The 26,337-nt window shown below is 44.7% G+C and overlaps 1 pseudogene; it reads left to right on the top strand.

Moving 5' to 3' along the window:
- The first annotated feature begins 24,664 nt into the window (after positions 1-24,664).
- On the top strand, positions 24,665-24,782 carry LOC126429106 (5S ribosomal RNA; annotated as a pseudogene).
- Positions 24,783-26,337: the final 1,555 nt, after the last annotated feature.

Raw genomic sequence — 26,337 nt, forward strand, 5'->3', positions numbered from 1 at the left:
ACGGTCCTCATAAGAAATATTTCTTGAGGAAAGTAGCATTTTTTTTACAGACTTACTCGAATACCCGTTCTTATACGGCGCCCCTTAATTTGCCATCCTAGCTGGCAAACATTTATTAAGAAATAGTAAAACTACAATGATTGTGCTGCACCAGCAACAAAACACGTTTGGATGTAGACACATGGGTCCAGAAGAAAAATTAAAACTAATAAAAAGCACTTGGAAGCACTATTATGATTTCCTGTATAACGATTTCCCAGTAATTAAACTATCTGATAATATACTTCTGAATTTTTTCGACCATTTCCTTTACCTGATGGGCTGCTGATCCCAAGCTCCCAGAAAGTACACAAGAACTTGTGTTCTACTGAAGGTGTAGGTTTTTGGAACAAGTTTGTGGACCTTCTATAGGCTGGCACTGATCAGCTCTTTCCTTGTTCCGTTTCGCGGACACAAATCGAGGGCGTCTGCTACGAGTCTCAACTTGTGTAGTCGTGTTTCCGTCTTTGAAATGTTTCACCCTTCTCCTAACACTGCTGGCACGCACGTAGACCTCTCCATACGCACGTGGAAGTCTGAGGTGAATTTCAACATTACATTTTTCGCTCTTTAACCATCAGCATACCAAACGGGGTCATCTGGAGACCACAGACACATATTTTTGGTGATACTGTTGCAGTTGTAATAACCAATTTACTCTTGATTTTTGTGTGTGTCAAGTATTTGTTTAACATATCACCCATAAATAGATCTATGAAGCGTTCGTTAAAAAAAAGAAAATAAAAAAGTAAAAACACACTGGGGGTTGGGTTGCTTGGGAGAAGAGACCAAATAGCAAGGTCATCGGTCCCACCAGATTAGGGAAGGACGGGGAAGGAAGTCGGCCGTGCCCTGTCAGAGGAACCATCCCGGAATTTGCCTGGAGCGATTTAGGGAAGTCACGGAAAACCTAAATCAGGATGGCCGGACGCGGGATTGAACCGTCGTCCTCCCGAATGCGAGTCCAGTGTGCTAATCACTGCGCCACCTCGCTCGGAAACACACTTGGGGTCCTGACGGGATTCCGCTTGATAAGAGTTATATATTTTGATATATTTATTTTTTGTTAATTTTCATAATGTGATCACTATAAATTTTCAAAAATGACCCACAAGCAAATCTCAGATGACGACGTTCCTCGGGTTCTGGATGAACCTGATCTCAGTGACCTAGAAGATCTTTGGAGCGAACCTGATCAGGACTTCACTCCAGAACAAGATGTGTCGGAATCGGAAAATAATGTTGAAGTCAATTTAGAAGGAAGAGACACTGGCAGTGAAAATTCTGACGGTGTTTCCGGTGAAGGAGATGAGTTTATTGCAAAGTCAGGATGAAAATGGAGAAGTTCAGCATATCCGTGACTCGCTGTCGTCGGTGTAATGTTGTCGAAGGAACTTCCAGACCGAGACACTAATAACGTCACAATGTGACAACACGAGGTGCGTAAAGTCTGTGGGTTAAGAACCTGCATTCATTTTCGTTACTTTGTTGGAATTGGAATTTTAAGAACGAGTTGGTTACTACTTTCAGTATTGCACTCCTAGTTAGAATGAGTATCCATTGCCGACTTAGGTTTAGCTAGCGGAGGAGACATCTGCGCGTATAAAGATGCAGACCCCGCTTTGCCCAGTAAATTCGATTGACTCCTGACCTCCTCAGACACGGCTGCGCTGTGGCGAAGTGCGTGGAATAACCTCGCAGATGGCGGGTGGCGCCATGGCAACCAGGTTATCGACGAGCCGCAGTCTCCCGTTACAATAGTTCGTCAGGGCTTTTAAGAGAATGGAGCGGGGGCGATGATGGTGCAGTGGCGCGGGCTGCACGAGTTCCCGAGGGAGAGCAAGGGCGCTAAGTGGGAAGCTCCCAGCTACTACCTGCGCCGAAAACATCCGCTGACACGGCATCGTGTGCCTTGCGACCCTAGGCTTTGCGTCCCGTGACGTCAACGAATTGTTTCCGATCTCAAATGTTTCAGCCGTCTGTTTTCCGACCGTTAAAGGACACGCAGCTGTAGGTGAGGATCTGTCGAAAGTTTTGTAATAAGAACATAACTTCACATTTTATTCAGGCATAGTACAGGGTCTGCACTTAACGCATAGGCATGTTTCACCATTTTTTAGTTTTTATATCTTTGTGTTTTTATTTTTACCTTTTTTCCTTCTGCAACCTTACAAGAGCAAATTACTAAAATTCTTGTCTTCTAATATGAATTTGAAACTCCCACTGAATTGCTTCTAAGAAAGCCAGAGACTTTAAAAATCTTCTTAAATCCTCTGAGTCGTCACATGTTCTTATAATTTATTTTAACCTTGTTGAAACCTTTGCACATTTCAGTTCAGGATTTTCCATACCTTGGTTGACCATAAACTCTTCGAATTTTATGACCTTTTCTCCATTGCTCCACTGGGCATTTCCTCGATGATTACTATCCACGCTTCATCAACATTGTTCGGTGGAAGATGTGCTACTGCAGCACGCACGCAACACAACAGTCGGACCTCTAGTCTATGGCTGTATTCCTCTGTCGACCCCAGTTATTGTATTTTCTTCTACAGATATTCTTTGAAGTGAAAACTGCAGCTGGGAAGGGACGTTTTGGGAAACATAATTTTCGTAGCTTTATCTGTAACAATTTCAAAGTCTGGCACTGTAGTTTTCGGTGACCACGCAGGCATCTTATTTTACAGTACAGAAAAGAAAATCTTTCATATGTCTTTTCACTTTTTTTCTGGAAGCAAAGCACATAAAACAGAAAACAGTATCGGCTCTTCTTCTGTGCTTGCGGTGGAAACGTGTATGTTGTACAGTTATTTGAACTGTTTCGAACAACTCTCAAATGTCCCGTCCATAAAACAGTTCCATTTTCACACGGGATTTTCTCCGCTTCTTCACAACCGAACACCAGGTTTTTTTTTTTTTTTTTTTTTTTTTTTTTTTTTTTTTTTTTTTTTTTTTTTTTTCAGGAACAAGCCTATCGTCAATTTTCGTGAAACTGCTGCCACCAGTCAGTTAGAAAATGTCTTCGCAAAGGTGAATCTCCGATCTAGTACCAGGGTTCTGTGTCGTCCCATTTGCTTCCGTTCTTGCTTTACACAGTTCAGTCTTGGAGTGCTCATAAAAAGGCGTACTTGTGTCGAAATCTAAACCTGTATCTTTCACTCCAGAAATTCCGCTTTAAGGATTTGGAAAACAGACAGTGTCTTTTCGACGTCGACTCTTTTCTTATAGTTTAATCTACACATCTGCTTCGTCACGTCGGTAGGGAAATTACTGTTCAGCCACTATTCTGACATTTATATTTTTTAAACAGCCTCGGCACTTACTGCATTCGAAGTTCACGCACAGCCAATATGTATATGCATCACATTGTCTATGCAAGACCATCCTTGAGGAGACACGGCTTCCATTTCGTTATTATAATCATTTCCATTGTTCGTAGCATATAGAAATCAAGCAATGTAGGCATGCGAACGGCTGTGGGCGAGGGCGCTGCCTGACTGACGGTGACAAGACACCCGCTACTGGTGGACGACTGGCGTAAACCAGCAGTCGGGGCAGAACCTGGTTAGAAAACGCACGCAGCAAAACTGCTTGGTTGAAAGTCCCATGACACCTGCGGTACCTGCAAAAGGGTCCGAAACACCACGATCGGAAAGCCCATATAGTTGCTGACGTTCACCACGAATTACTGTGGCCATTTGTATTCCGGTTGTTCATCAAAGTTTTGGAGCTCTGGTTCAGTAGCGGCAGCAGTCCATTCTTTCAGTCTTAGTAATGGAAACTGTGGTATCGATAGCTACGATGCCACGGCGTAGGTGCAAATTCGTACGTTGGCACTACACCGACACCAACAACAGCGCGCTCTAGCCGGCGCTGTGCAGCTCTACGAGCGCCGCTCCAGATTCTGCCCGTTTGATGCCGATCAGACGACCATGCAACATTGTTCTATTTCACAGTGGGCTAGCCCCCTACAGATTTTGCCTGTGTAATTTCTGTGAGCTTGAGACATCCGGCTTCGCACCTACGTGCTCCTCAGTTCAAAGTTATGTTTTCATCTTCTTGCTAAAGTGAAGGGGATTTAAATTCACACTGCAGTACCGAGTGCTCTACCTCACCTGCTCCTACTAGCTTCCTACATTCGGCCTACCCTTCAGGTTACAGGAGCAGACCCACGCGCCGCCTTCCAGGCGGGATACAAAAGAAAACGCTCTTCTGGTGCGAAATAAAATGATGCATTCGTCGACACAAACACATTTCAGTTTCCAATAGTTCAGATTAAATTGTCCAACAACTTAGATGCAGTTTTCAAAACAGAATATGTTGCACTCTTGAGAATGTCATTATCTTTCGACTTTGAGCGGTGTTCTTAGTTGCAATTAAAATTTAGAACATGTTTCACTTTTACTCTATGGACGTGTCTCTTAAGTTAACGTATAAATTAAATCATTTCCTGTCAAACTTCATTCGCGTATTGAAGTTAAGGTGTAATCTCCCATCAGCGATGAATGTACTATACACAGAGCACAAGTTTGGATAAGAATGTGGGAAAGAAATCAACCATGTTATTTTAAACAAACCGTCTCGGCATTCGTCTAGAAAAAACTGGGGGAATCGCCGAGGGGAGCTGAAACCCCGTCCTGCAGCCTGCGAGTCCTGTGCCTCTGCCTCTGTGCCATCTCGCTCGGTTTCACGTATGGAGCGAGGGAGAAAAGTCGGTACGCCGCAATACGCGCTCTCATCTCTCTAGGCGAGACAAAGACAGTAAAGTGGATGCACAGTAACTAAACAGCGGTTATCTTAATCTTTACATTCTCAGTTGACTGAGGGCCAGAACTACGACGACATTGTTTTCCAAAATATTAGTAAAAGTAATCCAGTCAAGAGTAATTTCACATTCAAGCAGAAACAATTTATTTCACAGTTAGGACTCCAGAAGGGTTGCTGGGCTGAGATAGCTGGTTTGAATCATACTTAACAAACAGAATGCAAAATTTGTGACGAAATCTCCAGTGATGTTGGAAGGTGAGAAAATGTTAGTGTCTTGGTAAAAATCACGCGGGGGCTTCCGCAGGGCTCAATGTTGTGTCAACTGCATATGAACGAGTTTGCTCTTAACACTAATCAGGCAGAACTGGTACTTTTCGCGGACGATATTAGTCTTACAAAATGTCCCATTAGAGAGAAAGCAGCAGAGGAAACTGCTAATGATGTTTTGCAAGAAAGTATTAAATAGGTTTCTAAAAAGGGATAAAATTATGAGAAAATACACTATACTCTGTTCTGTACAACAAGTAGTCATACCAGCAATCAGTATATCATATGAACAGGAGTTAGTAAAGAGGGTAGATTGCTCCAAGTTTTTGGATGTACACATTGGCGCAAATTTGATCTCTGAAAAGCATACAACTGAGCTGCTCAAACAATTAAGTTCTCCTACTTTTGTTCTTCATACAGCTACTAGTCTTGGAAACAAAGGAATCATCCTCCTAAGATATTTTGTTATTTCTACTCAATAATATATTACGGATTGATTTTCTGGAGTAGCTTGTCACTTAGAAAGAAAATATCACTTACACACCTTCATTATCCGTTACTACAAGCGTCAGAGGTCCATTAATGGGTTCAATACACAGTAACAATAAAGATTTCTTATCATTTGCCCAATAACTTAAAATGTCTGATAGGTAGGAAAGCAAGTATGAAGTGTAACGTAAAATCTTTCCTTCTGGACAACTCGTTGTATTCCTTTTATTTTTATAGGAAATAATTCGTAGCTTGTAAAAAAAATTCATTCACTTTAAGACTAATCATGTATAGATATCCTGTATACTCACACGTTCTATATCGTTTCGATAGAAAAAAAGGAGCTCGAAGGGTATGTGCAAAATGCAACTAACAGATTAACTAACTTTAATGTTAGCTATATTGATCTATTACGATTCTAATAGAAGCTTGTGGATTTCTTCTCAGTTTGCCGTCACGGAAAGCTGATTTAAGGTCAAGAAACAAAACTTCGTGGAAGTAGCCTCATGACTGAGACACCGATCGGAAAGGCGACATTGTAAGACGGTGGACTCGTATTCGGGAGGGCAACTTTTGGGATCCTCGTCCGGCCGTCCTGATTTAGGATTTCCGTGATTTCCCTAAATCACTTAAGCTAAATGCCGGGACGATTCCTTAAATTATGGTGTAGAAGGTAGTAGCTGCTATGACCATATGGAGCCAAGCGGTATTAAATAAACTCATATTTGCATGAACTTTACGTGCAGTCCCTATGTGATGGCACTGCAAGGGAAATTGAGGCGACTGTCGTCGGAGAAATGTGAAGGAAAGCATTTAATAGCCCGTCCTCATAAAAGTTGTTAGTCGCTCAGTGGCTCCAATGAAGGAGGGTTACGAGCAAAACCGATTATGGTGCTCTTAGAAGAACAATCCCATCATACGTCTAAAGTGATTTATGGGAATCTGAACAACATCAGTGCGGAACAATGTTCCTCCTCATTTGGCTCGGCGATTTTCATCGCAGTATGGAAAGTTATCGGCATCACCATAGGTGAAGGCGTAACTTGGTATCTCATTCTCAGTGAGCAGTACTGCGGAAATAATCGGCAATTACCAATTCCCCAAATCGGTTTTCGAGTGTATGTCCGCTATTTCACTTGCATGTGAGCGCCAAATTCAGATACTTGCAACCCAATATCTATCAAGTTTGGATCAACACTTTTGTTCCATTTACAGTTCTTCGCGCTGTTCCTCCTAAAAGATTCTGTCAAGTTTTCGCCAAATGACTAGTCACTGGCGTGAAAAGTTTAGAGAGAGCAGGAGGTTCCAGGAAAATATGTCGTAAGAGGAGCTTCAGCTGCCGGGAATAGCTGCAGTTACATTGGCGTTGTGGTAATTGCAGTGCATCGGGTGGAACGAAGCTTGCGGGAGTTCGGTCTTAGCCGCGCGATAGGCGACGCAACGGCTGCTACTGGAATGAACAACAATACCGGGAAGCGGAACGGAGAAGACGTCACTGTGCACTGAGAATCTTCTGAGCTCTCCTATACTACAGGAGATTTAGACTTCCGGGGCTACTCCGTTTTCTGTTACTATGACGATCTGGCGTGCACGATTATTGTGAAACGTAGAACAGTGGTGGTCAACCTGCTCCCAAAGCCCACTACTGGGCGTTCCACCTTTCAAATGCTCAGATGTGTGTGAATTTTTAAGGGACCAAACTGCTGAGGTCATCGATCACGAGACTTCTGCACTACTTAAACTAACTTATGGTAAGAACAACACACACACACACACACATCCATGTCCGTGGGAGGACTCGAACCTCCGGCGGGAGGAGCCGTGCAGTCCGTGACATGGCGCCTCAAACCGCGCAGCATTCCACGTTTCGTTTGGACAATAGATGGTAGGTATTTAAGAAAAATTCATTAGAGTTTCATAAAATTTTGACATAAAGTACTTGGTAATTAATTATTATTATTAAATTTTATAAAGCTCCTTCCCTACCTTATAAATCACCGTTACTGTGGACCCGGTGGGTGGCTACCAAACGGGTGATAGATAAAAGAAGGTTGACTGCCCCTGACGTAGACAATTTATGATTTGGTTGGAAGGATCCTTTAGCATTTTGACCCACGTTGCGATATTTTGTGGTCACTTTCAATTTTAAACATTGTATGATGTTCATAATCGTTTCATAATGAGGCTTTAGTCACGAAGGTGGTCATGGTCAAATAAATAAAAATGTGACGTGTGGCCGTGGAAGATTTATTTCTTGACATACAACAGTACCATGTAGCCCCCATCTTTCACCGTTCGGACTTACAGAGGAATGACGCTGAACTTCTACTTTGCGGCCCACTCCCCCCCCCCCCCTTCTTTTTTCCCTCCCTCCCTCCCCCCCCCCCCCCCCCCCCGAGCTCTGTGTATATCCCCCCTTCTTTCTGTTTAATCCTCATTGCTATTTAGTCTGCTTATTCGTTCATCGGCATCGACACATTTTGTCACTGATGCTGTCAACATCGATACTAAAAATCTGTATTTATAGCGTCGTTTCGGCTACTGCCGTCATCAGATCGAAACCTAGACCTCATAAAACAAGTTCAGTGTCAATATCAAACACTTGTAAATCGATCTTTATTGGTATTTTATGCCCTGATTAGGCATCGGTTTTATTGATTCTGAGACTGAACACCATTTTACGAGTTACGAGTTTTGATCTGACGATGGCAGTAGCCGAAATGACGTTACAAATAATGATTTTTACTAAGTGAAAGAAAAGTGTCCAAATTCAGTCTCCAGATCGCTTTCCTTTATTTAAATGTGACCGGTTTCTGGTCATTTTCCCGTTTTCAGATGGAATTCGAAAGTTCACTGTCATATTATTAACTGAACTGAACGATTATATTCACAATGGTCGCGGACTCACACGGGAAATTTATTTCTTCTACAATAAGAGATTGTCTATCGCTTGCGGCTTGTCCCACGGTTCCGCACGGTCGGCGTGGTTAGGAACGGATTTGGCATGTTAATGTTAAGGGGTGGCTGGATGCCATTCCTGCCGCCACCCTGTACCCCCCCAGGACGGAATTAGTGTACCCCAACTGTCTGTGTCTAGTGGAATCCATGAAATAGTGTGAATGTGCTCAGATGTCTGCGAGCTGTGGAACTGAGGCGGAACGTGGGGACCAGCCCGGTATTCACCTAGCAGGATGTGGAAAACCGCCTAAAACCCACATCCAGGCTGCCCGGCACACCGGCTCACGTCGTCAATCCGCAGGGCGGATTCAATCCGGGGCCGGCGCGCGTACCCCAGTCCAGGAAGCAGAGCGTTAGCGCTCTCGGCTACCCTGGCGGGTCTTCTGTCATAGGAGATATGTAAGAATAATTGTAAAACATGGAAAAGGAATAGCCCGTGTTGATTTTTCTAGCAACGATTCATTTTCGATAAATGCAAAACTGTAAGAAATGCGTAATGTACTTTACATTTTCGTTGCGATATCTCTCTGGGCATAACGAGAGTGGGCTCATTTAATAGCTGAAAACATCACACAAGCGTCTCCGCACTAGGGAGACGTAGAGATGTTGCTCAACCCAGTCTGATGCTAAACTGCTCCTTTCGTGCATCTCCACCACCTTCCCATTTCAGAGCCCTCCAGTTCTTGTTCTTGTTTTCTTGTTCTCTTCCTCGAATTTCAACCTCCCCGTTTTCCGTTCCCTTCGCCCTTCCATTTCACAAAAAAGCGCTCCCAGGGGAACAGCGCAGAGGGCGCGCTCCCCTGCTGCCATATCCTAGGTACGACACTGCTGCAGAGTAAAAACGTAGATGTATTCTCTCTATCTACACAGAACCCTTCCCGCACACTTCTTCGTTCCTGGAGCCCGCCAAAGCTACCGAGCATTCCTCGGAGAGACCCACCGGAGCAGACGCTCCGAAAAGACGAGAACATACGTCGACCCAAAATCGCGCCCGTCCCACAGAAAGGACCAACTTTTATGTTTGGCCGCCCTCGGGCCCCTAAGCGCCACGCAGTTGGCAGCAATGTGCTCGGGGGAGTCCCAGTACCTCCGGCATGTGGCGATGCGCTCGCTTATCGCCGCCGCGCGCTTCTTAATGCATGCGCGCCTCCCGCGGCGCCGCCGTCTGGAGCAGCGTCCCTCCCCTTCCCCCCCTCCTCCCACACCCCTCCGGCCCCCTCCTACGAGAGGAACGGAAAAACTTTTCTCATTTGTGTCAGGATCTCCGGACCGGATTAGGGGCGCGAACGCCGGCGGCGCCTCGGTGCTCCCCGCCCGCCATCATCCCGGCCGCTCTTTGCATAGCAAACCGAGCGCGATAACTCCGCCTATCCGGCGCGGCCCGACCGCGGCGACATCTCGCGGACAGGCCCGCCCCGCTCCCAACTGCTCCAAATGTTTTAATTTAACTTAGGCCGCGAGATTGCGGCCGTGCTCTCGCAATTGTTTACAAGACGACTACGACGACAAGGAGCGCAGTGCTCGGCGGCCCGCGGGGGCGTGATGCGCTGCCGCCTGACAAATTTCGCCAGCGCCAGCCTCCCCCGACGACCCAGCGGCTGCCAGAGGCGCGACCGGGAAGAAATATTAGCTGTGCGACCGCCGCCGCCGCCTCCGGAGTTGATGGTTTTGTTATGAGACGCCCGCCCTCGATATGGCCACCACGTCCTGGGATATTCTTCTGGGAGGGACAAGCTGCTCTTCACTCATCCTGCGTGCAGAGCACGCCCCATGGCCCCGCGCAGAAACACTCTTTCGCGGTCCACTAGTAGCAGCAGTACACCCAACTTTCAGTTTTATTTGTTAGCGTCGTTACTGAAACAGCTTCTTTGGCAACATGTCATTTACGAAATGGTTCTGCATTTCTATTTTCTTCTGATCTCTTCCTTCTTTTCTTTTCCTTTCTTTTCAAATATAACTGTGATTTTTCTTGGTTGGGGAGGACAGAATATAATATACTTTCTGAATGAAATCATTGCCGCCATTTCATTGTACGTTTCTATTATTCGTTTGTCTCACTACAGTGACTTCAGCTACAGAGCCATTTTCAAGTGCAGTGTTGATAAGTGAAATTACACTACTGGCCATTAAAATAGCTACACCAAGAAGAAATGCAGATGATAAACGGGTATTCATTGGAAAAATATATTATACTGGAACTGACATGTGATTACGTTTTCACGCAATTTGGGTGCATAGATCTTGAAAACTCAGTACCCTAAGCAACCACCTCTGCCCGTGATAACGGCCTTGATACGCCAGGGCATTGAGTCAAACAGAGCTTGGATGGCGTGTACAGGTACCTCTGCCCATGCAGCTACAACACGATACCACAGTTCATCAAGAGTAGTGCAGTCACTACTCTTGATTGTAGTGACGAGCCAGTTGCTCGGCCACCATTGACTAGACGTTTTCAATTGGTGAGACATCTGGAGAATGTGCTGGCCAGGGCGGCAGTCGAACATTTTCTGTATCCAGAAAGGCTCGTACAGGACCTGCAACATGCGGTCGTGCATTATCCTGCTGAAATGTAGAGTTTCGCAGGGATCGAATGAAGGGTAGAGCCACGGTTTCTAACACATCTGAAATGTAGCGTCAACTGTTCAAAGTGTCGTCAATGCGAACAAGAGGTGACCGAGACGTGTAACCAATGGCACCACATATCATCACGCCGGGTGATAAACCAGTATGGCGACGACGAATACACGCTTCCAATGTGCGTTCACCGCGATGTCGCCAAACACGGATGCAACCATGATGCTGTAAACAGAAACTGGATTCATCCGAAAAAACGACGTTTTGCCATTCGTGCACCCAGGTTCGTCGTTGAGTACACCATCGCAGACGCTGTCTGTGATGCAGCGTCAAGGGTAACCTCAGCCATGGTCTCCGAGCTGATAGTCCATGCTGCTGCAAATGTCGTCAGACTGTTCACGCAGATGGTTGTTGTCTTGCAAACGTCCCCATCTGTTGTCTCAGGGATCGAGACGTGGCTGCACGATCCGTTACAGCCATGCGGATAAGATGCCTGTCATCTCGACTGCTAGTGATACGAGGCCGTTGGGATCCAGCACGGCGTTCCGTATTACCTTCCTGAACCCATCGATCCCATATTCGGCTAACAGTCATTGGATCCCGACCAACGCGAGCAGCAATGTCGCGATCGATAAACCACAATCGCGATAGGCTACAATCCGACCTTTATCAAAGTCGGAAACTTGATGGAACGCATTTCTCCTCCTTACACGAGGCTTCACAACAACGTTTTACCAGGCAACGCCGGTCAACTGTTGTTTGTGTATGAAAAATCGGTTGGAAACTTTCCTCATATCAGCACGTTGTAGGTGTCGCCACCGGCGCCAACCTTGTGTGAATGCTCTGAAAAGCTAATCATTTGCATATAAGAGCATCTTCTTCCTGTCGGTTAAATTTCGCGTCTGTAGCACGTCATCTTCGTGGTGCAGCAATTTTAATGGCCAGTGGTGTAATACGAGGGGCGCTCAGTACGTAATGCAACACTTTTCTCTGAAAGCATGTTGGTTTTATTCAGGATTCCAATACACCATGTTATTCCCCAGCCTTCTGGCTACAAAACCCTACTTTTCAACGTAATCTCCGTTCAGTGCGACGGCCTTACTCTCCCTTACTAGGAGGGCCTGTGTGCCAGGATGGTACGCTCTACTGGTCGACGTCGCAGCCAACGTTTTGCTGTGTCAATAGCCGCCCCATCATCCACGTACTGCTTCTTGCTGAGTTCATCCTTCATTGGGCCAAACACATGCTCCTTCTGATCTTCTGTTATGCGGCGAGGAACGAAGCGGGCACATACCTTTGAGTACCGCAGCTGGTGGACGACCGTGTCAGCACTACTAACATAGACATCCAGTTGAGCAGCGAAGCGTCTGACTGCGAACTGTAGATCACCTCGAAAGTGAGTGTCCGAACGTTCCAACACTCGTGGGAGTTCGAACAGGTTTGCGTAATGTTGTTGCGGTAATGATAGACGCCTCCCCCAGTCACTCACCGTGATTTTTTTTTTAACTGTCAGGTCTTCGTAGATATTCTTTAGGAGCCAGTCATTCTCAATGGAGAGAAGTCTTCCGAAGTAAGAGTGATTTCAGGTGTGCCGTAGGACCGTTGCTATTCACAATATACATAAATGACCTTGTGGATAACATCGGAAGTTCACTGATGCTTTTGCGGATGATGCTGTGGTGTATCGAGAGGTTGTAACAATGGAAAATTGTACTGAAATGCAGGAGGATCTGCAACGAATTGACGCATGATACAGGGAATGGCAATTGAATCTCAATGTAGACAAGTGTAATGTGCTGCTAATACGTAGAAAAACAGATCCTTTATCATTTAGCTACAATATAGCAGGTCAGCAACTGGAAGCAGTTAATTCCATAAATTATCTGGGAGTAGGCATTATGAGTGATTTAAAATGGAATGATCATATAAAGTTGATTGTCGGTAAAGCAGATACCAGACTGAGATTCATTGGAAGAATCCTAAGGAAATGCAGTCCGAAAACAAAGGAAGTAGGTTACAGTACACTTGTTCGCCCACTGCTTGAATACTGCTCACTGGTGTGGTATCCGTACCAGATAGGGTTGATAGAAGAGATAGAGAAGATCCAACGGAGAACAGCGCGCTTCGTTACAGGATCATTTAGTAGTCGCGAAAGCGTTACGGAGATGATAGATAAACTCCAGTGGAAGACTCTGCAAGAGAGACGCTCAGTAGCTCGGTACGGGCTTTTGTTGAAGTTTCGAGAACATATCTTCACCTAGGAGTCAAGCAGTATATTGCTCCCTCCTACGTATATCTCGCGAAGAGACAATGAGGATAAAAATAGAGAGTTAGGGCCCACACAGAGGTATACCGACTATCTTTCTTTCCACGAACAATAAGAAACTGGAATAGAAGGGAGAACCGCTAGAGGTACTCAAAGTACCCTCCGCCACACATCGTCAGGTGGCTTGCGGAGTATGGATGTAGATGTAGATGTAGAATATCTGCGATGCTCTGGTTTCCTCCAAAAGAAACTTAATAACAGCTGTCTGCTAGGAACTAAAGCTGTTGGTAAAATATCGATACATCTATACTTTCCCATTCTATATGGTTACATGCCTACGATATTTTTTCCCGGATATATCGATGTTGTAAGACATTTCCAGGGGCAGATGTGGACTCTGACCACAATCTATTGGTTATGACCTGTAGATTAAAACTGAAGAAACTGCAAAAAGGTGGGAATTTAAGGAGATGGGACCTGGATAAACTAAAAGAACCAGAGGTTGTACAGAGATTCAGGGAGAGCATAAGGGAGCAATTGACAGGAATGGGGGAAATAAATACAGTAGAAGAAGAATGGGTAGCTTTGAGGGATGAAGTAGTGAAGGCAGCAGAGGATCAAGTAGGTAAAAAGACGAGGGCTAGTAGAAATCCTTGGGTAACAGAAGAAATATTGAATTTAATTGATGAAAGGAGAAAATATAAAAATGCAGTAAGTGAAACAGGCAAAAAGGAATACAAACGGCTCAAAAATGAGATCGACAGGAAGTGCAAAATGGCTAAGCAGGGATGGCTAGAGGACAAATGTAAGGATGTAGAGGCCTATCTCACTAGGGGTAAGATAGATACCGCCTACAGGAAAATTAAAGAGACCTTTGGAGATAATAGAACGACTTGTATGAATATCAAGAGCTCAGATGGAAACCCAGTTCTAAGCAAAGAAGGGAAAGCAGAAAGGTGGAAGGAGTATATAGAGGGTCTATACAAGGGCGATGTACTTGAGGACAATATTATGGAAATGGAAGAGGATGTAGATGAAGATGAAATGGGAGATATGATACTGCGTGAAGAGTTTGACAGAGCACTGAAAGACCTGAGTCGAAACAAGGCCCCCGGAGTAGACAATATTCCATTGGAACTACTGACGGCCGTGGGAGAGCCAGTCCTGACAAAACTCTACCATCTGGTGAGCAAGATGTATGAAACAGGCGAAATACCCTCAGACTTCAAGAAGAATATAATAATTCCAATCCCAAAGAAAGCAGGTGTTGACAGATGTGAAAATTACCGAACTATCAGCTTAATAAGTCACAGCTGCAAAATACTAACACGAATTCTTTACAGACGAATGGAAAAACTAGTAGAAGCCAACCTCGGGGAAGATCAGTTTGGATTCCGTAGAAACACTGGAACACGTGAGGCAATACTGACCTTACGACTTATCTTAGAAGAAAGATTAAGGAAAGGCAAACCTACGTTTCTAGCATTTGTAGACTTAGAGAAAGCTTTTGACAATGTTGACTGGAATACTCTCTTTCAAATTCTAAAGGTGGCAGGGGTAAAATACAGGGAGCGAAAGGCTATTTACAATTTGTACAGAAACCAGATGGCAGTTATAAGAGTCGAGGGACATGAAAGGGAAGCAGTGGTTGGGAAGGGAGTAAGACAGGGTTGTAGCCTCTCCCCGATGTTGTTCAATCTGTACATTGAGCAAGCAGTAAAGGAAACAAAAGAAAAATTCGGAGTAGGTATTAAAATTCATGGAGAAGAAATAAAAACTTTGAGGTTCGCCGATGACATTGTAATTCTGTCAGAGACAGCAAAGGACTTGGAAGAGCAGTTGAATGGAATGGACAGTGTCTTGAAAGGAGGATATAAGATGAACATCAACAAAAGCAAAACAAGGATAATGGAATGTAGTCTAATTAAGTCGGGTGATGCTGAGGGAATTAGATTAGGAAATGAGGCACTTAAAGTAGTAAAGGAGTTTTGCTATTTGGGGAGCAAAATAACTGATGATGGTCGAAGTAGAGAGGATATAAAATGTAGGCTGGCAATGGCAAGGAAAGCGTTTCTGAAGAAGAGAAATTTGTTAACATCCAGTATTGATTTAAGTGTCAGGAAGTCATTTCTGAAAGTATTCGTATGGAGTGTAGCCATGTATGGAAGTGAAACATGGACGATAAATAGTTTGGACAAGAAGAGAATAGAAGCTTTCGAAATGTGGTGCTACAGAAGAATGCTGAAGATTAGATGGGTAGATCACATAACTAATGAGGAAGTATTGAATAGGATTGGGGAGAAGAGAAGTTTGTGGCACAACTTGTCCAGAAGAAGGGATCGGTTGGTAGGACATGTTCTGAGGCATCAAGGGATCACCAATTTAGTATTGGAGGGCAGCGTGGAGGGTAAAAATCGTAGAGGGAGACCAAGAGATGAATACACTAAGCAGATTCAGAAGGATGTAGGTTGCAGTAGGTACTGGGAGATGAAAAAGCTTGCACAGGATAGAGTAGCATGGAGAGCTGCATCAGACCAGTCTCAGGACTGAAGACCACAACAACAACAACATATCGATATCGAAATGACGAACTCGAGAGCCGATATTTTTATTTTATATTGCTTTTTTCGCGATTTTGGGTAAATATTTGAAATAATAGTAGACCATAATTTTACTTTCACTGTGTGAAGGAATCTTACTTCTATTTGAGCGTTCATCACATGCAGTCTTTCTGTTTGACTGTGTGAAGCAAGTATAGGTAGCACAAAGAGAAAGCTCGATTGCACTGGGGGGTGGTAGTGTGATTGTAATAACAAGTTTTCCGATTTGAAGAAAGAGCGCACCAGTTGCGTCAAAAAACCATTTCTAACGCAACTAGTGCGTTATTTCCCCACATCGGCATTATTCGAAAATAGTCGCTGAAAATGATGAACAAAAATCTAAATGACGAGACTGGTCTTTGTTGTGGGCGGAGACATGTGAGGTTAAATGCTGAGGTAATCGGTGCTCGCTACCAGCAAAAACTGCAACGTTTAACTTCACCACGCGGTTTTGACTCTACAACTGATAGGTCGCTGGCGTTTACAGAAATGAAAAAGAACAGGGAAGTTGACATGAACTGTTTCGGATAAATCAGATATGTGACGAAACCGATAGACGGACTCATCGGACACCTTTTATTGTGCCACTTAACATGCTGTTACTATTGTTACCAAAGAGGTTTTCGCGCATCGTTTTCCTTTCAGTTCTTGCTCTAAGGGGAATAAGCAGTCGCGCGGGATTAGCCGAGCTGTCTGAGGCGCTGCAGTCATGGACTGTGCGGCTGATCCTGGCGGAGGTTCGAGTCCTCCCTCGGGCATGGGTGTGTGTGTGTTTGTCCTTAGGATAATTTAAGTTAAGTAGTGTGTAAGCTTAGGGACTGATGACCTTAGCAGTTAAGTCCCATAAGATTTCACACAGATTTGAACATTTTTTTGGAATAAGGAGGCTGATATCTTGTTGATGTGCAGAATACCTAATAATAAATCAATATTTAAATATGCGGCTCTAAAACCGGCTGTGTATATACAATGTGCAGCCCATATTTTTATAGGCTGGTTGGTCGACGTGTTAGTACTTTTTCTCGATGTGTCGAGGGCTTATAATGTTATACTTTTAAACATCGAGATATCGGATTCTCGATATTTTTAAAAATATCAGCAGTCCTACTAGGAACGCATCTCCGTTATGGACAACATTTTGAAGGCGCCGCCACCTATCACAACTTCATGAAGCTGTGGGAATATTCTACGATCGGACGGATCTATCAATGTCCACATTAACATGTGACGATTCAGTACCGGCTTACAAACACACAATATGAGGGGTATTACCTTGGCGACATGTAAGCCCAAGATTAATCGCCAAGAAGGGCAAACAAATGGGTCGCAAAATACCGTCGACGTTTCGCTGTGCTATAAGGGAACCGCGGATGACAACCAAAGATGTCCCGCTATGAAATGAAATGGCATCGCAGATCATCGCCCCTGGTTGTTAGGCCGTTTGGTGGACGACAGTCAGGTTGGTTTCCCTCCATTGTGTGGGGCAGTTCCAGGCACGTGGTAGGCTTGGAATCTCAATGACTGGACTGTAATTGTCTTCAGCGATGGGTCCCGCACCATATTGAGTCGCGATAACCGTGAAGGCGTGTCATCCACATATCCCTGCGCAGTACATCCCATCCTACTGCAGTCAGTCTTCTCCGAAGCGCCGAAGCACAACAAATGTTTTTGAACTATCCCTCGCTTCCCTATTCACTAATTTAAAATCATAGTTCCTTAACCATTCCAATTCCACTTCCCTCGTCGTAATCCTCAATGCTCCAGCTTTACTCGGAGCTGACCGTTAAGAGATCACACTTAGACATTACAGTTGCATCAGTCCTCATCGTCAGCAGTGAAACAACAACGCCATCATTCTCGATGTCGTCATGACATCAAGATGATCATTGTTTAGTTACATAATACGCTTTGATCATTAGTTTTTGTTCTCATTTTCAAGGGCCACTGTGTAATTTTAAATCTGTAAAAGAGCGACCTCATTCACCGCAGAAATGCGCGCCGTTGCCAGCTGACTCAATGCTAATACGTTATTTCCCGCAGCACAGCTGCATGACGCATCTCTGCTATCCATAGGGCGCCTCGCATTCTGCTTGGCACGTGCATCGTATCGATTTTGTCTTTGCGCGCTTTCTCATTGATGCATCTACTAATTAGCCCGAGACGTCTCTCAATGAGAACTTTTGCACCATCCACATCGTGCTTTGATACAAAATCGCCAAGTCTAGATTGTGAAATTTCATAAGCTGTGCCAGGAGTATATTAACTGGGTACAAAAATGAACTAGCTTCCACTGCAGTGGCATTTCTTTTGTTTGTATAGCGAGGGAGAAGATGGTGCTATGTTTTACGCATCGAAACCAGATTCTGTAATTGTTTAAAAATAGGCTGTCGGTATTTCCATCTTGCCTTTGCCGTGCCTTGCATGAAACTCTGCATTCTTTTCGGAGCAGGGTTTGGACTCTGCTGCCACCATTGTGTTTTCCGATATCCACTCCTTTCGACAGCTGCGGTTATCGAATTTCCTTCGTTTCTTGCCGATAATTCTGCTGTGGGGCGTAGATCGATAGGAAACATGTGGCGGGGTTACTCATTAGTACCACAAATTGAAACTTCAGAATACACTGTTTACTGTTTTAGTCACACTGATGTGCTGGAAATGATACGAGGGTAATTCCAAAAGTATGGTCTCCTATGTTTTATAAGTACATAGACCTGTTTATTTCTACAATGGTTTACATCAGTTTACAGCTCGAACATTTAGCTATTTTTCAACATAACCGCCATTTCTGTCGATGTGTTGTTGTAGACGCTGTGGCAGTTTTTGTATGCCCATGTCATACCAGCTCCCCGCCATGCTGTTCAGAAAGTTATGAACCTCTTCTTTCACGTCGTCGTCGGAGTTGAATCGCTTTCCGGCCTAGTGTTCTTTTAACTTAGGGAACAGGTGATAGTCACCGCGCGCCGTGTCAGCATCAGAGGGTGGGTGGGTGGATGGGTGATTATGTTCCACCGAAACTGTTGCAGGCGAACAACGGTTTGCCGAGCGATGTATGGGCGAGCTTTGTAATGGAGAATGTGTACGACCTTGCTCAACATTCCTCTTCTCCGGTTCTGAATTGCCCGTTTGAGTTTTTTCAGAGTCTCACAGTACCGGTCAGCGTTAATTGTGGTCCCAGTGGGCATAAAGTCGATCAAAAATACCCCTTTCCGATCCCAAAAGACGGTTGTCATGACTTTACCGGCAGACTGCGTTTGTTTGAAATTCCGCGTCTTTGGCGAAGAAGGATTCCGCTACTGGCGTGATTGTTGCTTGGTCTCAGGGGTAAAGTGGTATGCCCACGTTTCGTCACCCGTGACAATTGAGTCTAGAAAGTTGTCCTAATCGGCTGCAAGGCGGTGAAGAAATGCGCGGGAAGCATCAACTCTTTGCCGCATGTGGTCCTCTCAGTCAGCATGCGTAGCACTCATCGTGCGCACACCTTCCGGTAGTTCAATGTTTCCGTTAAAATTCTGTGAGTGGTGCTTCGGGAAACCTCAGGAACCAACTTGCAGAGATCATTCAGGGTGATCCGCCGATCTTCACGCATGCTTTGCTCAACCTTCAACACTGTCTCCTCAGAAACTGTCTCCGACTCCATTTTTCGTCGTAAATTTCGGTCCGACCAGCTGCAAACTCTCTTCACCACTTACGAACATTTTTGACATCCATGCACGACTCACCATACACTTCCGTCAATTGGCGATGGTTTTCAATCGGCGCAGTGCTCTTTGTGTTCCAAAACAGAATAACTGCGGGCAATTCGCACTTGGCGCACAACGGGAGCTCCATTCTCAACGGCTGCCAAGCCAAGACGGAGCGCCTCAGCGCGGCGTGCGCATGTTTACACACAGCGCGTGAAGCACTCTTCGTAACAGTGTGACCAACTGCCACAGAAACAGAGTTCTGTACTTACAAAAAAATAGGAGACCTTACTTTTGGGATTATCCCCGTAAAATGTGACACTAAGCGAAACGCTGATGCTTAACACTAGAAAACCAGATGCTAAAGATTTCCTGGCCGTTTTCAGTATGAATGAAGTTTAAATCTGCAGCGGCGCCTTCTAGGGTTTGCTATGTCAGTGAGCAGACATAATTTCTGAAGACAGGCGAAGATGTATGCGAACGTATTCACGCGTTGGTAGGTATTACACAGGACCTGAGGCAATAAGTTACGAGCAATGATTCAACTTTACAGATATGCTTGAATTTACCAACCGTCTTCGAGGGAAGTATGTAAAAGATTGATCAGTGTAAGTATTACTGAATTTTGGACTTTCGATTCCTATTTCCATCTACAGCGAAAAGCATCCAGTGTCGCATCTACGTCGTAAGTCAAATGAAGTGTTTTTTTTCTAACTTATAAAATATTAAGTGAAACGACTATTTATTTAGAGAGGTAAACATACGAAAATTAGTCATTCTGCTAAGTTATGCAGATAGCTTTTTTAGTTTTTTTCTAGTGAGTTACAGCAAAGATCTACAATTTTTTTAATATAACATTATTTTCTGTGCCATGTGACATACATTTAAAGTAAATGTGCACATATCACTTTAAATTATATTTCTACGAGCGACAAATTCCTCGATGCGCCACAGATATTGACTTGGAGTAAACGTGCTATACACGTCCAACCGCCGATGGTTCCAGATTGAACATCAAGGAAGCTTGTGGCTCTGGGACACTGGAAAATTTACATCTCGTCCATAGGTCCTTTAGAAAGAGCATTTAGTTCTTCATTCAGGAATATTGGCACTCATTTGAACATCTCACTTAATTAACACGCCGCCACCATCCTTCTGAACACAGCCAGATACGTACAACATGTTGCATTAACGTTTCTAACTCCCCAACTAAAATTGATAGAAATTTGATTTAAACTGGTTTGTACACAGTTGGTTCAAGTATATGAGTCATGAAAAAATGATCTTATATTTAGAAAATATATAAAAATATTACTCGTAGCTGTAACTCTGAAAAACAATTGAATAGACTATACTGCTTTGCAAAACTTAGGGACTAGATAGATGAAGCAACATAACATATTAAAAACTCGGTGGAAAAGAATGTACATACGGGAGCCTGCTGCCAGAGGTGTCCCAGTCGTGTACAGAAAGCTGGACGGTGCATGGTGCACGGTGCACCTGGCTCCACAACAGTGTGTGTGTGTGTGTGTGTGTGTGTGTGTGTGTGTGTGTGTGAGTGTGTGTGTGTGTGGCAGCATGTGGATGATGTGGATGACCACATGGGGAAAAACCATCGGGAAACTGGAAGCAGGACGTAGTGTGACAAGTGTAACCTAAGTGTAGCCCAAGAGTTGGGTATTACTCAGGTATTTGTTTTTCTTGGACACGGAGAGCGTTCCGAACCACAGCTGCCTGAGGAAGAGGAGGTGGCCAGCCACTGTCAACTACAGTAGGAGATAGCGAATGGACGAACGAGGAGTGGGGTAATGTGCTGTTCCCGGATGCGATCAGATTCATTAGTGATTCTGTAAGTACCCTCATATGAAGAGAGGCGGGGACACGTAATGCACCCAGAAACATTGTCGAACATGATCGTTTTGGTGGCCCAAGTTCCGTGGAGTGGGGAGGCATAATGTTGTACTGGCTTCCTGACCTCCAAATCTTTGATCACGGTACACTCACCGGTGTCAACGCTATTTTGAGACTGTGCGCCTTCCCCCTGTACACCTTTCCAGGCTTGCTTTCGGCGCTGACTTCATTTTTACGGATGGCAATGAGTGACCGCAAAGAATAGAGCAGTTGGAGGAGCTCTTTTAATGAGAGGATGTTTGGCGGATGTATTGATCTGGAGGATATTTGGCGGATGGACTTATCTGCCCGTTACCTCGACTGAATTCCCACCGAGCACGTGTGGGATGCGTTGGAGAGACGTAATGCGGCACGTCCACATGCTCCAGCGAGCGTACAGTAACCGTTAACCGCACCTAAGGAGGAATGGAACGCCCCACCATAGGAGCTCCTTACGAATCCTGTAGCCAGCATCGGAGCGTGGTGATCACACACACTATTAAGGACCATTTCCCACCTTTTGGAATATCCAGCAGACCATCATAAATCGAGGTGATTTCAGTGTAGTCACTGTCTTTGAATAAAAATGTTATTTTGTTCGTCTCATTGCGTATTTTACTGTACTGTAGCAGTTATTTCTATTTAAGGGCCTAGTTCCAGAGCTGTGTTACTGGGCAGTGATACATGATGCGCAAATTACTTTCGTTCTTTAGTTTCGCACGCCAGTGTATGTTCATAATCCCGCAGAAAGAGTAACGTTTCTTACGCTTGCCTCTATAAATAAGTACTCCTTTCAGTTATTATTTTGTAAATAAATGCCGTATCTGAATTAACCTGTATGCTGTTTTCAGTGGTTGCTCTTAGTGATTCTGTATTTACGTAAGTCAACAGTGGGCACCGAATTTTCGTGATTAATATTATTTATCAAAGTTATCATTGTAACTCTAGCTTGCTCCACTCAGTAATCTTCATGGAGACCACGGAGAGCAATCACAGTGCTACTAACAACCTTCTCTCTCTCTCTCTCTCTCTCTCTCTCTCTCTCTCTCCCTCTATTATCTACCTATTTCTCCCCCTCCTTTTCCCTCCTCTCTCTGTCTTCTCCCTCCCTCCCTCGCCATCCCCATCTGTCCTCTCCCTCCCCCGTACCACTCATGGCACAGACGGACACATGAACTGCAAAACACAGGTGCACGTTAGCACGCTTCGGTCATCATATCGCCTGCGATCGGCAGCGGCATACTCGAGGCAAGCCGGCCGGAGTGGCCATGTGGTTCTAGGCGCTACATTCTGGAGCCGAGCGACCGCTACGGTCGCAGGTTCGAATCCTGCCTCAGCCATGGAAGTGTGTGATGTCCTTAGGTTAGTTAGGTTTAAGTAGTTCTAAGTTCTAGGCGACAGATGACCTCAGAAGTTAAGTCGCACAGTGCTCAGAGCCATTTACTCGAGCCAAACCAGTATGACATCTGCCCTCCGAGAGACTGGTTGTGGGCACGTGACGCAGTGATACAAGTGCACAAGCAGACGGAAATGGGGCTCATGGTAACAACGATATAGGCAGCATATGAGGAAACAGAGTAAAGTGAGAGACTCTGACAACGGGCAGATTGTCATGGACAGTCGCCTGAGAGCGAACGTCATGGAAACGTCTGAAATGATCGGTTGTTTACGTGCTACCGTTCGGACCATCTATGGAAAACGGTTGGAGAACGACGAAACCACGACTAGGCGACAAGGTCGACGATTCACTACAGACCGTGGGTGTCGGGCGCTTGTCCGCTCTGTGAAGCCGAGTAGGTGACGAGTACCGTGCTAGTGCAGCCAGGTGTTTCAGAACACACCGTTCAGTGCACATTGTTGACCATGGAGCTCAGCATTAGATGAACGTTACATGTCCCCATGTCGAAGTATCGACATCGTCTGTTAGGATTGCTGCGCGCACCGCATCATACAGTTACACCGTGGTTCAGTACAAATACGTCACCTGGTCGGATTAATCACGTTTCTTGTTACACTAGGTCGAGAGTCGACTCCGGATGTGCCGTCATGTTCGGAATGTCTTATTGTGAAGCAAAACAGTCTCGTGGATCACTTGGAAACTTGGTAAATTTCGTGCAGGTGCAGAAACATTCGATGTTATCAGATAAGGCTGTACCAATTGAAACTAATATTTCACTCAACTGTTTTAGGGCCTATTGTGTACGCGTCTGTATTTCGCTGTTCTGTTCTGGTTGTATCGGCTTCGCGTCAGTGTTGTTAGTAGGATGTTAAGGTTTGTTACTTACACCTGACAGATTATTTTGAATTTCAATCTTAACTACGTTAAGATAACAACAGTCGGTGGTATTCGCTGGTCTAATTACTGCGGTACTGTAGCGCGCTAATGGTAATCACTAACTACCTTATCTGTAGTGGGATTACAATGAGTGATGTACTTTGCAGGAATACATTTGCGCTTGGGTCTCGCCAATTACCGCGTTAAATTACGCTATGAAACTTCCTGGTAGATTAGAACTCTATGCCGAGCGAGGATCGAACCTGGGCTATTTGCCTTTCGTGTGCAAGTTCTCTAACAATAGAATTAACCAAGCTCGAGTCATGACCCTTGGTCACAGGTTTACTCACACCAGTACCTTATCTCCATCCAAGCTGTGAGGAATGGTCCTGAGTCGTGCTTGGGTAGCTCTGTTGGTGGTGCACTTGCCCGCGAATGGCAAAGGGCAGAAGTTCGAGTCCTGGTCCGGCACACAGTTTTAATCTGCCAGGAAGTTTCATATCGGCCCATACTCCAGCACAGAGTGAAAATTCATTCTGCGTACGTTACACTGCTCTGGCAATATTGTTATACGTCAGACTGACTTATGGCACGTATTTTCAGTACAGCTGTGAGGGATATTAACTCATAGCCTCCAGTCCCCAACTAATGTCAGACTGACCTTTTGCATTCGTCATTCGCCCTTTCATTGTCAGACTTTTATTGAGGCTACTTCATTACTGACTCGGCCATACCTACTGACAATTCGCAATCAGCTGATTGCATTTCACGTAATTCACTAATTCCGAGAGTTTAAAGATGATGATGATGTGGCAAATCTTATTGCCTTCTTTTATTTCTTTATGACGTAATCACAATGGCCAACGGCCTTGCCGTAGTGGTAACACCGGTTCCCGTCAGCTCACCGAAGTTAAGCGCTGTCGGGCGTGGCTAGCACTTGGATGGGTCACCGTCCGGTCTGCCAAGTGCTGTTGGCAAGCGGGGTGCACTCGGCCCTTGTGAGGCCAATTGAGGAGCTACTTGACTGAGAAGTAGCGCCTCTGGTCACGAAAACTGACGACGGCCTGGAGAGCGGTGTGCTGACCACGTGGCCCTCCTCATCCGCATCCAGTGACGCTTATAGGCTGAGATGACGCGGCGGTCATTCAGGACCGTTAGGGTCTTCCAAGATCTGTTCGGACGGAGTTTAGTAATCACAAAAGCATTTCATAGTTTGTAACCGTTTTCGACCAGCTAGTGTTCATAATCAGATTAAAAACAAGTGCTGCAGCAACGTGACATTCTTTAGTAAATCGTTTTTACAAACGACTAGGAAAAACTGCCAAGGCAGAGAGTCCTTTCAGTGACTGGAGAGAATCTGTGTCTCCTCTGTTTCCGTAATCAATTTAGCTGCTGCATTCCACGTCATGTACTAGCTCTACATGATCTGCCACATACAAATCTTTTTATCTAAGTATAATTATTGCAACCTATATCTATCTGATCCTGCTTACTGTATTCAAACCTTGCTCTCCCTCTTCCATTTTGGCTTCTCTCATTCCCTTCAACTGCTAAATTTACCATTCCTTGATGCTTCAGGATGTGTTCTATCAACGTATCCTTTCTTTCTGTCAAGTTCTAGTGCAAAGCTGTTTGCTCTCAAATTCACTTCAGTCCTTCATTTAGTCGATCAACCCATGTAATTTTCAGCACTCTACTGTAACAACAAGACGGACAGATGGACTTATAACTGTTGTGCGCTAAACGACGTCGTCACCATCGCCTTTTATGAGGATCGTAGTTTAAACAATTCTAACAATACATTTCAAAAGCCTATATTTTCCTCTTGTTTGTATTATCGTCTACGTTTCACTTCCACATGAGGTATTACTCCAGACAAATACTTTCAGAAAAGACTCTCCAGCGCTTAAATTTATTTCAATGTTAAGAAATTTATCTTTTTTAGGAGAGTCTTCTTGTTATTGCCAGTCTCCAATTTAATTTCTCTTTACTTAGCCATCGTTTCACTGCCCATATGGCGAACCTCATCTACAACTTCCAGTATGTAATTTTCTAATTTCCTCAGCATCGTCTGACTCAATTCCACTGCATTCCATATGGTCTTGGAAAACCCCCAGAATATTTTTAAAAAGTTTTATTCTTATGGGGGCCCATAGTTTCAGAGCACGAAAACGTGGTCCAAGAACGATGTAATCTGTTTATTAATCGTGCAATTGGCCACTTCCAACCATGGGTCATTTCAAGCACTGTAGTACGTTCAAAAATCGTGAAATTGGTCACCACTGTCACCATTTTTGAACGTGTTGCAGAAGCTTGGAAATGACCCTCGGTTGAAATTGGCCAACTGCGCGCATGATACACAAATTACAGTCTCAAAACACCTCCAGAAATCCTCGATTCCGCTATAGATGCTAGTACTTTTGCCCTCTATGGAGGCCAGACATCGGCTACTGCAGAGATCGGTCAGCTACAAACTCTACACTCCCCAATATGACAATGCTGGCCATTAAAATTACTACACCAGCAAGGATT

Source organism: Schistocerca serialis, chromosome 1 (assembly GCF_023864345.2).
Source record: "Schistocerca serialis cubense isolate TAMUIC-IGC-003099 chromosome 1, iqSchSeri2.2, whole genome shotgun sequence".
In the NCBI taxonomy this organism is placed as follows: domain Eukaryota; kingdom Metazoa; phylum Arthropoda; class Insecta; order Orthoptera; family Acrididae; genus Schistocerca; species Schistocerca serialis.